At 34.9% G+C, this 14,879-nt stretch overlaps 1 protein-coding gene across 4 annotated transcripts in view; it reads right to left on the reverse strand.

The window, feature by feature from the left end:
- Positions 1 to 14,879, reverse strand: part of CDH12 (cadherin 12) — a 986,970-nt gene that overhangs the window by 263,622 nt on the left and 708,469 nt on the right. The window lies entirely within an intron of this gene.

Raw genomic sequence — 14,879 nt, forward strand, 5'->3', positions numbered from 1 at the left:
GACCTGCACTGCAAGGCCAGGTAGAGCTGGGACGAAGACATTGTTGCAATTAGCCCCTCACTCCCTGCAGAAGCAGTTGCAAGGACAGCTTCTTCATGACAGGTGCAAGCCACTTGGGAAGGGACTAGACATCCCACTCAGTTGGTTCATGGGAGCTTGTTTTCTTATCATCTCAAAATAGGACCTGATTGTGTAGATCTATATTATTGAAGCTGAGAACATAAGGGAAGCACATCAAAACTTATATTTTCATTTCTGACAGCATTCTCTCTTCCTTTCTATCCAAGTTCACATTTCACTCATCCTAAAATTCCCCCAGTCCTTACCTACTCTTAGTTTTTTATCTTTTTTTTTTTTTTTTTTTTTTTTTTTTTGCAGTACGCAAGCCTCTCACTGTTGTGGCCTCTCCCTTTGCGGAGCACAGGCTCCGGACGCGCAGGCCCAGCGGCCATGGCTCACGGGCTCAGCCGCTCCGCGGCATGTGGGATCTTCCCAGACCGGGTCACGAACCCGCGTCCCCTGCATCGGCAGGCAGACTCTCAACCACTGCGCCACCAGGGAAGCCCCAGTTTTTAATCTATATCTTGTTTGTTCTTCTGAACTCTCACCCATGAAGCTTAGTGTATTGAGAGTATATATAGTTATTTTTCTGGAAGTAATTTTCTACTTAACTGAACTGGAATATTCCTCTACTTAGTTATTTAATTATTAACTTAGTAGCTGCTCTTGATCATTGTTTGATCCAAAAAATTTCACTCAGTAATATGTATTCCTAGCCACTAATGAAGGCATCACCTTTGAAATATAAATGTGACTATACTTCAAAACTGATTGAATGACAAAAATGAAATAATCATTTCTTAAATGTATTCAATGTCCCATATAATAACTAAAATTTGATATTTAATCAAAGATTGTATGTTACAGAACAATCTAACCAGTGGAGACAAAAACTAGAAATATGCTTGGCAAATTAACTAACAAGTGCATGTTTGTACATATTGATAAAAATATGTCATAACTATCACTTCTAAACATTGAATTTAAACACTGGCATTCTATACTATGAAAACTAGATTTCTTCCATGAAATGCAAAATTTTTAACTTGACATATAATTGAAAAGTTTATTTGTAATTGTTTATTGTAATGAGTATAAAGGAGCCAGATGTTATACATAACAAATGTGTCTAAACCAACCAAAGAAATGAAAAGTCTGTTAAATAGTGTTTAAATGATTTTATCCACTACTATACATATTAACATTGATTTAATCTAGTGTGTTACAAGTCTCTGGGTCTTGATTTTATTCATTTGTTCTCATGAATATATTTGGTTTTAACTTGACTTTTCTAATACATTGTTAACACTGAATAAGCTCACTTTTTCTGTGCTTTATGATAGGAATCATTGCACTCCCAACAATGTGAGCTATATTAATTCTAGTAATCATTCCTCCACTTTTGTGACTATATGTCCAAGATTATCTTTTACTGTTGTTCTGGCCATTTGGGTACTCTTAGATAAGGGAACAAGAGCTTGGAACATGGACATGCTTGTGGTGCTGGTAAATTCTTGGGAAACTAAGGAGTAATAGTGGAAATGGGGATCTATGTCTTACTCCATAGAATATGACAGATCCATCCTATATGATTCTCTTATTCCAAGGAATGAAAATGATATTCTGATTAATCTAGACACCTTTTTGTGAAACCCATATTCCATCCAGAAATATTACAATGTCCACACTCACTGGGCAAAAAATTGTTGAGTGAGGGTAGCACAGCAACATTAATGACACTTGGCTGAGAATGTTCATACATTGTCCCATACGTGGATTAATTCGCCCACACAATAACCTTATTATTTTCTTTCCATATCATCCCTACTCTACAGATGAGGATACTGAGGTAGTAAGGTTATTCAAAGCCACAAAAGAGGGCAGGATTTTTCATTGCACCCTGCCTGTTCTCTCCCAGGAGACCCATTTCTGAGAACAAGCCTTTGAATGAGAATTCTGAATCCTCAAGACAGACAGGATTGAGTGAGCAGTTCTGAGTGTCTACATGTAAAAGACCTAAGTCCATACAGAATTTTTGTTTGCCAAGTGTAATTATCTAAGAAATTTTTCTGTAAAGAGCCAGATAGTAAGTTTTTTAGGTTTCGTGACCTAATAGATTTCTGTCCTAAATACTTAACTTTGCCATCATGTGTGGAAGTAGTTATAGACAGTACGTAGACAATCATGACTGTATTCCAATAAAACTTTATTTACAAAAACAGCAGGCTGCAGGCTGGATTTGGTGTGCAAGCCATAGTTTGCCAATTCCTGATCAAAACTCATATTTAAAAGGTTCCTGGTTATGCTTAGGTTTTTCTTTATAGCACTAAATATTTATCTAGAATTCCCTGACTTTGAAGTAAAGGATAGCATGAGCAGAGGTAGCCATTAAGCAGAGAAGCACTTTCAAAGGTGCTTAGATACTTGTTACTATTAGGGGGGGAAATGTGTGATTAAGATTCTTCAACCAAATTTAGTATCAGAACCACTCTTTCCTTCCAGGAAAAATAAAGCAATGGGATCAGGGAAAGGAGTGTATACTGAGGAGCTTGTCAGTACCCACACTGGGAAATTGGGGACATGGATTTCTTCAGGAATAACTGGACACGGAAATTACTTTCTTCCATCCTCTCCTGATTTCCACTACTCCAACCCCAAACCATGAGGACAGAGACTTGCTCTTTCATGATCCACAAGAGCCAGATACTTACAAGTGTTCACTTAACTGGAAACACATAGTGTTTGCACAAGCTTTCATGGGGTGATGATGAAGTTCCAATTGTTAGGGGCAGAGAGGTGGTCAGATATATCACTCACTGCTCTGTGTCCTCCAGGGAACCAAGGGATATGCAAACATTCACAATAAAGTGTGTACCTTGGAGTAATTCCCTGATAGAAAATATATGTAAGAACTTTGGGAAGTCTTCAATGATACTATCTAAAAGGAAGTCTAGTGCATCTTTGTAGATATATTTAATATTTTTTATCCATTAGAATAGACTCTACTTTTCCCCTAAATTTCCCCTTATTTTGTTCTCTTAAGACATTTTCTAATCAAGGAAGAAAGAAAGAGGAAGGAAGGAAGGAAGGAAGGAAGGAGAGAAGGAAAGAAGGGAGAGAAAGAGAGAAAGAGAGAAAGAGAGAAAGAAAGAAAGAAAGAAAGAAAGAAAGAAAGAAAGAAAAAGAAAAAAATAATTATACTTACCTTATGTTATTTTTGGTCTCAGTTTTATTTTCAATGAAATTTTAAAGCTAGGCTTTAAATGGGATAAGAAGCTCTGATTGTTTAATTAAACAATTTTCTTCAATCATTTGTTAGAAATTAAACTATTACTAATTTCCATGTGCTTCTTTAGAACTACATGAGTGTAGCTGTAGACTTAAGAAAACATTCAGTGTTCTTATTTGTAGACAGTTATGAAGCAAAGGAAGAATTTTAAAGGAATTTCCTGATCATGATCATATAGTGGATAATAAAAATAATTTAAATGTTTTCCTATTTGATGTTCAAAATGTTTTAAGTGAAGTGAAAAATTACTGGAGGGTTATGTTTTCAACCATTTCTTATTATCTGGCTTTATTTTCAAAGTATGGTTTTCCTTGTGTTTTAATTTATTTTGTTTGTTTTTTAAAGCTACAACACTGGTTAAAATGGCCTCAAAAGTTACTATTTGAAATGAATTTGTGATAGTAGCTGACATGGCCAACATAACTATGATTCTCTCTTGTCAATGCTACCAATTTATTGTTTAGTTTATAAGTCTACTCAACAGAGAATAGTAGTTAGAATCTTTTATATATCATGCAAAAATATCCTTGCCCATCACTTTGAAAACATTTTGAATTACAATCTCATATCCTTTAAAATGGACGGCTGAAAGTATGATAAAATCCCATAAATAATTCCAAACTATCTCAAGTTATTTCAAAATTAAATATCACTGAATACTTTGTAAAATAAAGAGAAAATTAATTCTATATGAACTCTTCATCCCTTATTACAATAAGTCACCACTTATGATGGAAATGGCAATTTTAATCAAGGAGTGAGACTATAATTATAATTATGAGGAGGTTATATTCCAAACAATTATTCATACCCAGTGGCTAAAAGACAAATTATTTTCTATCACTAAGATAAAAAATAAGAATGTATACTGAAAAGGTTATACTTATTGAGAAGATAGTTCATTTGTGGAGACCAACATCACTAAGGGCCAGAAGTAGACTTGGGACATTTCTTCATACATTCAGTTCCACTACTCCTTTATATTTATAATTCTGAGTCCAAAATTCAGAATGGAAGAGAATATGATTTATCTATGTTGCATAAAAAAGAGAATGAGAGAGAAAGAGAGCTTTCATTTGACTACTGAGAAAGCAAGTCAGTTAGCTGGCAGAAGAAGGTATTTAAACTGTTCCTAACTTCTAACTCACTGTATTACTTGGTGTTGCTTTAGTGAGTCAACACAACATATCACGTTGAGAGATAATTCTCCATTGTCTCTTTTGTTCTTACAGGTCTTACACAGAAAGCACCAAATGCCCTTTTTCAAGACTATATTTTCAAGAATTTTATATAGCTACAACTTTTGAAATGTTGAGATATATTGTCTTCTTCCAAAGCAAGGTGCACACAATGCTTGTAATGCAACAAAATAAAGATAATATCTCCCTTCCAAATGAAGGACGGGAATTATTAGGGTTCCTCTCCTGTGACGTAACCCACAGCATGTGGTGGCACCCATCTGACCTATCCATTTTGCCCATTGGCACCTAAGGCAATGGGAACTGACTCAATGATGCTGATGCTTCTATTGCCTGCTGTGCTATGAGTAAGAATGTCCCTTTTCTATGACCCAGGCATCTCATGTTTTCTTCCAACATTCATGAAACTGTGGAATACTGCTTGTTCATGATAGCTGACAGAAAACAAGAACACCAACAAAAACAACAAAGGAGCAGCATTGTTTAATAATGAGAACGAAGAAGATATAGATTGCCAAGAAACATATTAAAGGATGCTCAACACCACTAATCATTAGAGAGATGCAAATCAAAACTACAAGGATGTAACACCTCACACCGGTCAGAATGGCCATCTTCAAAAAAATCTACAAACAATAAATGCTGGGGAGGGTGTGGAGAAAAGGGAGCCCTCTTGCACTGTTGGTGGGAATGTAAATTGGTACAGCCACTATGGAGAACAGTAGGGAGGTTCTTTAAAAAAGTAAAAATAGAACAACAATATGACCCAGAAATCCCACTACTGGGCATATACCCTGAGAAAACCATAATTCAAAAAGACACATGTACCACAATGTTCATTGCAGCTCTATTTACAATAGCCAGGACATGGAAGCAACCTGTGTCCATCAACAGATGAATGGGTAAAGATGTGGCACATATATACAATGGAATATTACTCAGCCATAAAAAGAAACGAAATTGAGTTATTTGTAGTGAGGTGGATGGACCTAGAGTCTGTCATACAGAGTGAAGTAAGTCAAAGAGAAAAACAAATACTGTATGCTAACACATACATATGGAATCTAAAAAAAAAAAAAAAAAAAATGGTTCTCAAGAACCTAGTGTTAGGACAGGAATAAAGATGCAGATGTAGAGAATGGGCTTAAGGACATGGGGAATGGGAATGGGAAGCCGGGATGAAGTGAGAGAGTGGCATGGACATATATACACTACCAAATGTAAAATAGATATCTCGTGGGAAGCAGCCACATAGCACAGGGAGATCAGCTCGGTGTTTTGTGACCACCTAGAGGGGTGGGATAGTAAGGGTGGGAGGGAGGGAGATGCAAGAGGGAGGAGATATGGGGATATATGTATATGTACAGCTGATTCACTTTGTTATAAAGCAGAAACTAACACACCATTTGAAAGCAATTATACTTCTGTAAAGATGTTAAAAAAAAATAAAGTATACAAATGCCATAAAACAGCAACAGAAAAAAAAATAATGAGAATGAGTATGGATTAAAAGTCTACTCTAAAGTGGTTACATTGATATATGCTGTATAGTAAATCTCCTTTATGCAATCTCTATGGGAAATTCCAGGATTAGAAAACATATGCTTCTATAATAGTAATTTCATATATTAGGTGTACTGATTAAATGTCAGTAGCAATAAATTATGTTGCTCCTCACAAACAACGAAACATACGTAGATAGTACCTCCTATGACAGTGGTCACACTTTTTTCAGAGTCAAGAAAAAGGAATTTTTCTCAAATATCTGTTATGTTTAAAGTGTATCCAAAGAACCCCTCTATATTACAAGTGTAGGTCTGAGTGGCATAACTGTGGCATAGATTCATCAATTCAATATTGTTGGAAGATGAGAACATTAAATTTGAAACCTTTATCATTCAGGTCACTTTGTACTTGCTTTTTCTGTTATCTTTTCATACAGGTGGCCTTTCCCAGGGTACTTCTCTAATCATTCCATTGGGCCCCACTTCTTATCATCTGGTATAATATGTAAGTGGTAGTGGTTCATCAATGTTAGCCAACAGAAAGCACTGTTTTCCAAAGAATCCAACGAACTTTCTTTTAACTAATGTTTTACCAAAAAAATTTTGGAAACATACACATAAACACACACACACACACACACACACACACACACACACACACAGAGTGATCTGTACTGTGAAGTCTGTGACAAATGCATCTGGGTTATTTCTGGTGACAGCATAATCTGGGTATATGATGTTCCACTATGTTCTTAGTCATGTGGATTGACACACGTGTGCTTTCATGTGGATAATTATTATAAGACCTGGAAATTAGAATCGAAGTCTCTGAACTCTTTATCTTAGCTTTTAAGTAACTACTCAGGCAAATCCCTAAATAATATAGAGAAGTGGTCAGAAGAAGAGGAAGGATTGAAAGATAATTAGAGGTAAGGTGGAAAAACAGGAGGAGAAGAAAGAAGGAGAAAAAGAAATGAGTGCTCAAATCTTAAAGCCATCCATGTTATTTTTGAAATGTTGTTTTTAATGATTTATATATTGATTTAAAGATAGTTGAATTTCACTCACAGCCCTGACAATTCAATTAAAATAACCCCATTAGACCTTTATGGCACAGCTATTATGAAACAACTAGCATGCTAGAAGCAAGAAATAAATTGTAAAGGAGAGAGAAGAACTGGCATACAATGGGCATCGACTATTTGACAAGAACTTTAGCATATTGTATTATTTATTTACTCAAATTCTATTTCAGCAATTTTCCTTTTAGATATATTGCTGTCTAATCATACCCCAAAATGATTATTTCAAAGACAGCCTCACGTATTGAGAGAAACTATAAAACTCAGGGATATGTTTAAGAACCAAGGTGTGTAATAAAATATCAGACTTACTTAATGGTTTATTCTGATGTTTTGCTACAGAAAGAGCAGGTAGCTAAAGATGCTTTGATTAGCAGCAAGGTCAATCCATTTGGCAGCAGAATGGGTTAGAAACAAGACCTTGATTTAGGGCACTTGAATATACTGCAAAGGTTCTCAGGTATGTAAGTGAGGCAGGAGTCAAAAGGATGCATAAAGTTTTAAATCTTGTATGAAAATTGAGCTGGTGTGATGAACCTTGAATCTCAAATGAGCAGGGATTACTCTGATATTGAAAGCTCACACTTTAGGAGTAAACTGAACCATGAAAAGCACATTATGGGCTTTTCAAAAACCTATGTGACTCATGAACTAAAGAGAGAGAGAGAAAAAGAAAGAAAGAAAGAAAGAAAGAAAGAAAGAAAGAAAGAAAGAAAGAAAGAAAGAAAGAAAGAAAGAAAGAAAGAAAGAAAGGAAAGAAAGGAAGAAAGAAAGAAAGAAAGAAAGAAAGAAAGAAAGAAAGAAAGAAAGAAAGAAAGAAAGAAAGAAAGAAAGAGAAAGAAAGAAAAAGAAAGAAAGAAAGAAAGAGAAAGAAAGAAAGAATGGAAGGAAGAAAGAAAGAATGGAAGGGGGAGGGAGAAGGGAAAAAGGGAGAGAGAAAGAAAGATGTTGAGCCATGAAAATAACTTATGTGTTGGTATAACTTTATGATATAATCTGCATTTTTATTGGATGCAAAGAGATATGTACATGAGTCAAAATATCACCTCAATATTGTGTTAATTTAGAATTTCCAGATAGGCAAATAATTTTGCAGTGCAGTTGTAGCCATTTTAATATGCTATTTTACTATCTCTATTTTTCTTTCTTTCTTATTCTGTTTTTTTTACTAATCTAAAACAAATTCTACATATACTTATTTAAAAAATGAAATTCTATTGCTACTGCCTTGACTTTTGTGTATATATATATATACACACACACACACACGCACATACATGTGAATACACACATACACACACTTGCAGGCATACCTTGTTTTATTGCATTTCACATTATGGTGCTTCTCAGATATTACACTTTCTACAGACTGAAGTTTTATGGCAACTCTGTGTCCAGCAAGTCTATTGGCGCCATTTTTCCAACCACATTTGCTCACTTCCTGCCACTGGGTCACATTTTGGTAATTCTCCCAATTTTTCAAACTTCTTTGTTATTATTATATTTTTATGGTGATATGATCAGTGATCTTTGATGTTACTACTACGACTTGCTGAAGGCTAAGATGACGGTTAGTTAACATCTTTTAGCAATAAAGTTTTTTTTAAATTAAGGTATGCACATTGTTGTTTCAGACATAATTCTACTACACACTTAATAGACTACGTACAGTGCAAACTAACTTTTATATGCTCTGGGAAACCAAAAACTGTGTGTGACTCACTTGATTGCAATGTTTCCTTTATCCCTGTGGTCTTAAACTGAAGCTGAAATATCACCGAGGTGCGCGTGTATATAAAAAAAAGCATATCTTTTTATTGGTATGTCTCTTTGGAACCTTAGTGTTTGTAGTTCCATCCTGGTTTCTCTTGGACTTCTTTTTTAGTACTCTTCTGTCTATTCCATCACAATGACTCCCCAAAAAAACTTCAATAATGAATTGATGCAGTGACCTACACCTTCTCCTCCTTTCTTAGGGTTTCTTGCTGGTGAGGAGAATCACACATAGTTCTACCACAAGAAAATATTTTAAAAAGTCATTTCCCTTAAATCATTTATATACATCCTATTGGTTTTGTTTCTCTGGAAAATATTAATAGAATCCCTATCAGATCAAACCAGCATACACCAATCAATTTCACCTACACTTTTGAAATGTCATCTACAGGCTGTACCCATCCCTTTCTCCTTTCTTCAAACCCTAGAGAAAACGATTAAAATCACTTTGAGTAAGTTTACCTCTGGCTCACTAAATGACAAAATCAGTAGAGGTGTTCCAGTCATTGTTTAACTTGACCTGTGGAGCTTGACATTATTTGTCATTTCTTATTCTTAAAACTTTATTTTACTTTCCATAACACTCTTACACGTTTGTCTTTTACTTCTTATTAATTAGATCTATCTATTCTTCATCTGCTTTTCAGTTAAAAATCAGGGTTCTCATATCTTCTCTGTAATTTTTCCTAGCTTGTTACCCACTTATGTGATTTTGACCACCATCTGTATACCAATTACTCCTGATCCTGTATCTCTACCATAGGATCTTTTATGAACTCTAGATTAATGTGTCTAAGTATCTATGAGATACTTCACCTGGATACTTCTAAGCAACTCTGGATATATAATGATTAGCAGTGATCCTTTTATTTCTTACTCTAAAACCAAATCTATACAAAATACCAGCAAAACAGAAACCAGGAATCTGCATCATTTTTTCCCCTTCTCCCTCTCATTCTTTACATATGATTATCCACTAATTATTTGTCTCATCCTTTATATTCTCTTGACCAATGGATCTGGAAATCTTCTATTGTCTACCTTTCAAATGTCCAACTCTAATATCCTGTTTCCTTTATTACTTTCGAGACAATCCTACTGTGACCTTCCCCTTCATATGCTCCTCATCTCCATGTCTGTTTTTCTGTCTCCAAGTCCTTCAAATGGATCTCTGAGTAATCATTCTAGAACTGTAATTCTGTCCATGAGAATCCTCATCCAAGATACTATGGATCCTGATGCCTTTAAGAACAAATAATACTGTAATGTACAGCATGGTGACTACACTTAATAATAGTGTATTCATATTTGAAGGTTGCTAAGACAGTAAATCTTAAAAGTCCTCATCACAAGAAAAAAAAATTGTAACTGTGTGGTGATAGATGTTAACTAGACTTATTGGGGTGACCATCTCACAACATATACAAATGTCGAATCATTATATTGTACACCTGAAACTGCTATTCTATGTCAATTATATCTCAATTAAAAAAAATTAAAAGAACAGATATTACTGATCTTGGTACCAGACTTGAGCCTCTGCACTTTCTCTATTTACCTACTCTGAAATGTTGGTTTCACGCTCTCTGACTATATTGAAATATGGTTATCGAGGCTCATCTAGCACTTTCAAGCCTCAGTGCTTATAAAAACTTTTCCTCAGACTATCTTTTCTGAAAAAATAAAGTCATCCTTTGAGACTCATCTCAGGTGCTTCGTCATCTGTGAAGCCTTCCTTGAATTCCTCCATCTTCTAGGCATAGTCATAGACCTTCCTTTGTCTCCACAGCTCCTCATAGGGTCTTTGTCACAGTATTAAAATTAATTGTTGTATTAAAATTATTGTTCACTCCTAAGATGCTTATAGGACAATAAAATGTGATACCTTCTGGTACAATGAAACTAAATTATCCCGCTCTACCCGGCTTAAAATCCCAGTTTCAGTATTTATTGGGTGTTGGGCCATGGGAAGTTATTTAACTTTCTGTGCCTCACTTTTCTGATGTGTAAAATGGGGCTACTAATAATCTTCCTCCTAGTGCTGTTGTGAAGACTACATAAATTTTGGTAAGTAAAGGGTTTAAAATCCTGCCTTAAGATGCTCAATAAAGCTTACCTGTTATAATTGCAATCTAAAGACATTCATACTTAAATTTATCCCCACAAGTCTTAATGCTTTCTGAAATTGTAATGCATTCTCAATGAAAAATGTTAAATAAAGAAATGCCTCTGAAATTAAGGTTTAGATATGCTTCAATTCTTAATCTTTCTGCCATTTTAAACACTTTCAACTTAAGAATTGCTGCTAACAAAGATCATCTGAAGTGACAACTCAATTTTCTAAATTATTATTTGAAGATGAGATGGGTAGCACTTTCTTGATACATAGCTTTGAGACTCTGACATAATTTAGTACTATACAGACAGAGGCACCCAGTTATATTTGTTGGTATAAGCAACTTACTGTGCATGTGTGTGTGTGTGTGTATGTGTGTGTAAGCAAATGTGCACGTGTGTGTGTCTTAATAATAATTTTTTGAGGTGACTTTGAGCAACAGGTAATAAATGAATTTAAAATGTTTGCTGATCAAATTAATTTCTGTGTTGCTCTGCAATATGGCACCTTACACGTGTCCAAGTGTTGTAGTAAATCCAAAATGTCTATTTGAGAAAAACATTGACTTTGCCTCTTGACACACTTGGGATGTATTTGTATATAAAATAATATTCATTATAAGCAACATCAAGGTTTGGTCTTTCTTGAAAGGATGTCAACAATAACACCTGCTCCTTTTAAATATTAAATATAACAGTGTTGAGGCTAATATCTATTAAGCCGCTCAACCACCCCCCTTTAATTTCTACCGGAAGAAATTCTTTTATATTTGAAGGTAGGGAAATTGCTTTTTTCTCTCAATAAGTGGAGTTTCCAATAATGGGAACTCTACAAATTAATACTTTCCATGTATGTTCTTGCTGAAAAGAAACATACATTAAATTTGAAGCTCACTTAGAATAGTTCAGTTGACCATTGTTCTTGACACTTGTGCACTCCCTTGACACAGAGTTCCATATTATTTATAGTACCTTGCTTTACTATGAACTGTCTCAGAGCCTTTCCAGAAAAAAGCAGGAGCACAAATATATTTATATGTTTACACACATATATATAATGCTTGAATTGGTCCCAATGTTATCATATCACTATTCCCACATCTACAATCATCAAGACAGAGTTAATTAAACTTTAATTAGTTTCCATGTGGAAAGGAAATCTTGGCAACTGTTGTTTCATTTGCATTAGAAACATACATTACCTGAGAACCATGGGTTTTCATTATACTTTACAAATGGGGAACCATGTGTCTATGAAAATAATATTTTAATTTCATAATAGGCTAGATCTTAGACCTTTTTAATCTATTTATAAATACTAATTCATCTCTTAAACGATTTGGGTGAATTCCATACTATCATAGTAATTATAAAAATAGAATTCAAGGCTATCAAACAAAGCTTGCATAAGCAGCTCCTAGATCCTTTTAATCATGTCCATTGGGATGTGAAATTCTACACTAGCTAGGATAGATTAAAAGTCAATTTCATTAAATTTTCAACAAAATTTAAATTCTCACCTCAAATTCTGGCAAGCAAAGGCTATGGATCTGCTTTAGTCAAAACCAGAGAATGGCTTCTCAGCAGATATTTGCCCAGAACCTCAATGCGATGTCCAGCTTCCATCACAAGCAGAGTTGATATAACTGACACCCAGGAGGCAGAGTTCTAGAGCTATGCTACCTCTTCATTTGTCTTGGATTTGAAAAATCAATCCTTTTGCAAAATTAACTCACAAGAAATGAGTGCACCAGGACAACATGAAATTATCTCACCATAGAAAAGGTTAGTGATTTTTTATATTCTGTGATCACATAGAGGAATCATACAAGCAGAAACTATGTATGGTAACATCAGGGGACATCCATGCTTGGGAGTGCTTTCCTCAAAAGTTGCTAAGGCCCATCTTGTGCCGAGGGCTATTTGTGGAGCAATGCCATCTGAGTGGGGTGCCCTGGGATGGATTAGAATTGCTTGGGCCTCAGTAGACATTTCTCTCCTTTAAGGGTCTCTCTGACTTTCTGATCAATTTTGGGGTTCACCAGATACCATATGGACCTCAGGACTACCACCTATGGAGTTGTCCCAGGGCCACAAGACCAGGCCCTGATTCCTAGTAGACAGCCTGTCAAGGATATTACTCCTGCTAAACGGCACTGTATATTTTTTGCAAGATCACTAAAAATTGGACTGCCAGAATGGTACTCAAAGACTGATTTGATGTGACTCAAATTTTATATATAGATAGGTACCCCACAGAAAATAAATTTGCTCAGGGCCCATACACAGTAGTGTAATAGGGAAGAGCAAATCTGACTCCATATTAGATCTGTTTCTTTTACCTTTGTACTCTGTTGCCTATGCTTAGTCATGCTGGCTCTGCACCTTTTGTAAAAGAATGTTGCCTATCGCTTGAAATATACAGGATAACCTATTCTCAAGACTCTGACCTTTAAGAGTCCATTCATGTAGAGATAAAAAGTTGCAGAACAGAGAATAACTTTTGTCTTGTTAGAGGTTTACAGGAACATCCTGACCTGATCTATGTGGACAGCTGCAAGAACAAAGGATTCCAACACCAAGAAGTTTTCAACAACTAACCACACCCCTCCCTCACCTTGCCTTAAAAGTGCTTTGCTGAAATCCTTCAGGGAGCTCAGGGTTTTGGGGGCAGGAGCCACCCATCTGCTTGTATTGCCCTGCAATAAACCTTTCTCTGCTCCAAATTTTGATGTTTTGGTTTGTTTGGATTCACGGTGTATCGGGCACATGAACTTATGTTTGGTAACACTAGGGCAACCCTGGCTACATGTTCATTTTCAACAAGGTTCTATCTGAAGACCTTCCCCACTGTATTATTCAATATTTTAAAAATAAATTTCCAAAAGGTAAATTCTAAAATCATAGGGCAAAGAATTTAGATCTTGAGTAGATTTGCTTCCTTTGAGCCAGTATTAGAATCATAAGACTCATCATGTTTCTCATTAGTTTAGGTTTTCTGAAATCTCTAGGGACTTTAATATTCCAGAGACATAATCTTCTATATCAGCTTCCTAATACTCCTTCTACTATGGTTTTCCATTTCTGTCTTTGGATTTATTTTAAACTCTCTTCAAACATAAATATTTTTATTAAAACCATAGAAAAATCTTTTAGAAAATTAAAAAATGGAAATATCAAAATGCATAAAATATTTATTTTTCTGGAAAATATTCTGGTATCATTGATACGGTCTATCTATTATAGACATGAGTCAAAAATTTTATGTAAGAAAAATAGCAGTGAAACACAAATGTGCTGAAACAGATAGTTGCCATCAACTATTTTGTGAAAAAATTTTAATTTCTTTAAAATTACAATAAGATTAAAATTTGTGTATTGTGTTGAGATTTATGTGTACATATCTGGGTTCCAGCATTTATTACTTTGGCCATAAATAGCTTCATAAATAGCTTGTAAAGCCTAAAATAATGGAATTATTTATAAAGTATAAGCAAGCCAAATCAAATATAGAGCTTCCTCAACTTACAGTGGGGTTACATCCCAATAAACTCATTGTAAACTGAAAATATTGTAAGTCGAAATGCATTTAATACACCTATTCTACTGATTATCATTACTTAGCCTAGACAGACTTAAACATTCTCAGAACACTTATATTAACCTACACTTGGAAAAAATCATCTAGCACAGAGCCTATTTTATAATCAAGTGTTGACTATCTCATGTAGTTTATTGAATATTGTACTAAAAGTGAAAAACAGAATGGTTATGCGGGTACAGAATGCATACTGTTTTCACTACATTGTAAAGTTAAAAAATCCTAAATCAAACCATTGTAAGTCTGAGACCA

This window comes from Pseudorca crassidens, chromosome 3 (genome assembly GCF_039906515.1).
Source record: "Pseudorca crassidens isolate mPseCra1 chromosome 3, mPseCra1.hap1, whole genome shotgun sequence".
NCBI classification, from domain to species: domain Eukaryota; kingdom Metazoa; phylum Chordata; class Mammalia; order Artiodactyla; family Delphinidae; genus Pseudorca; species Pseudorca crassidens.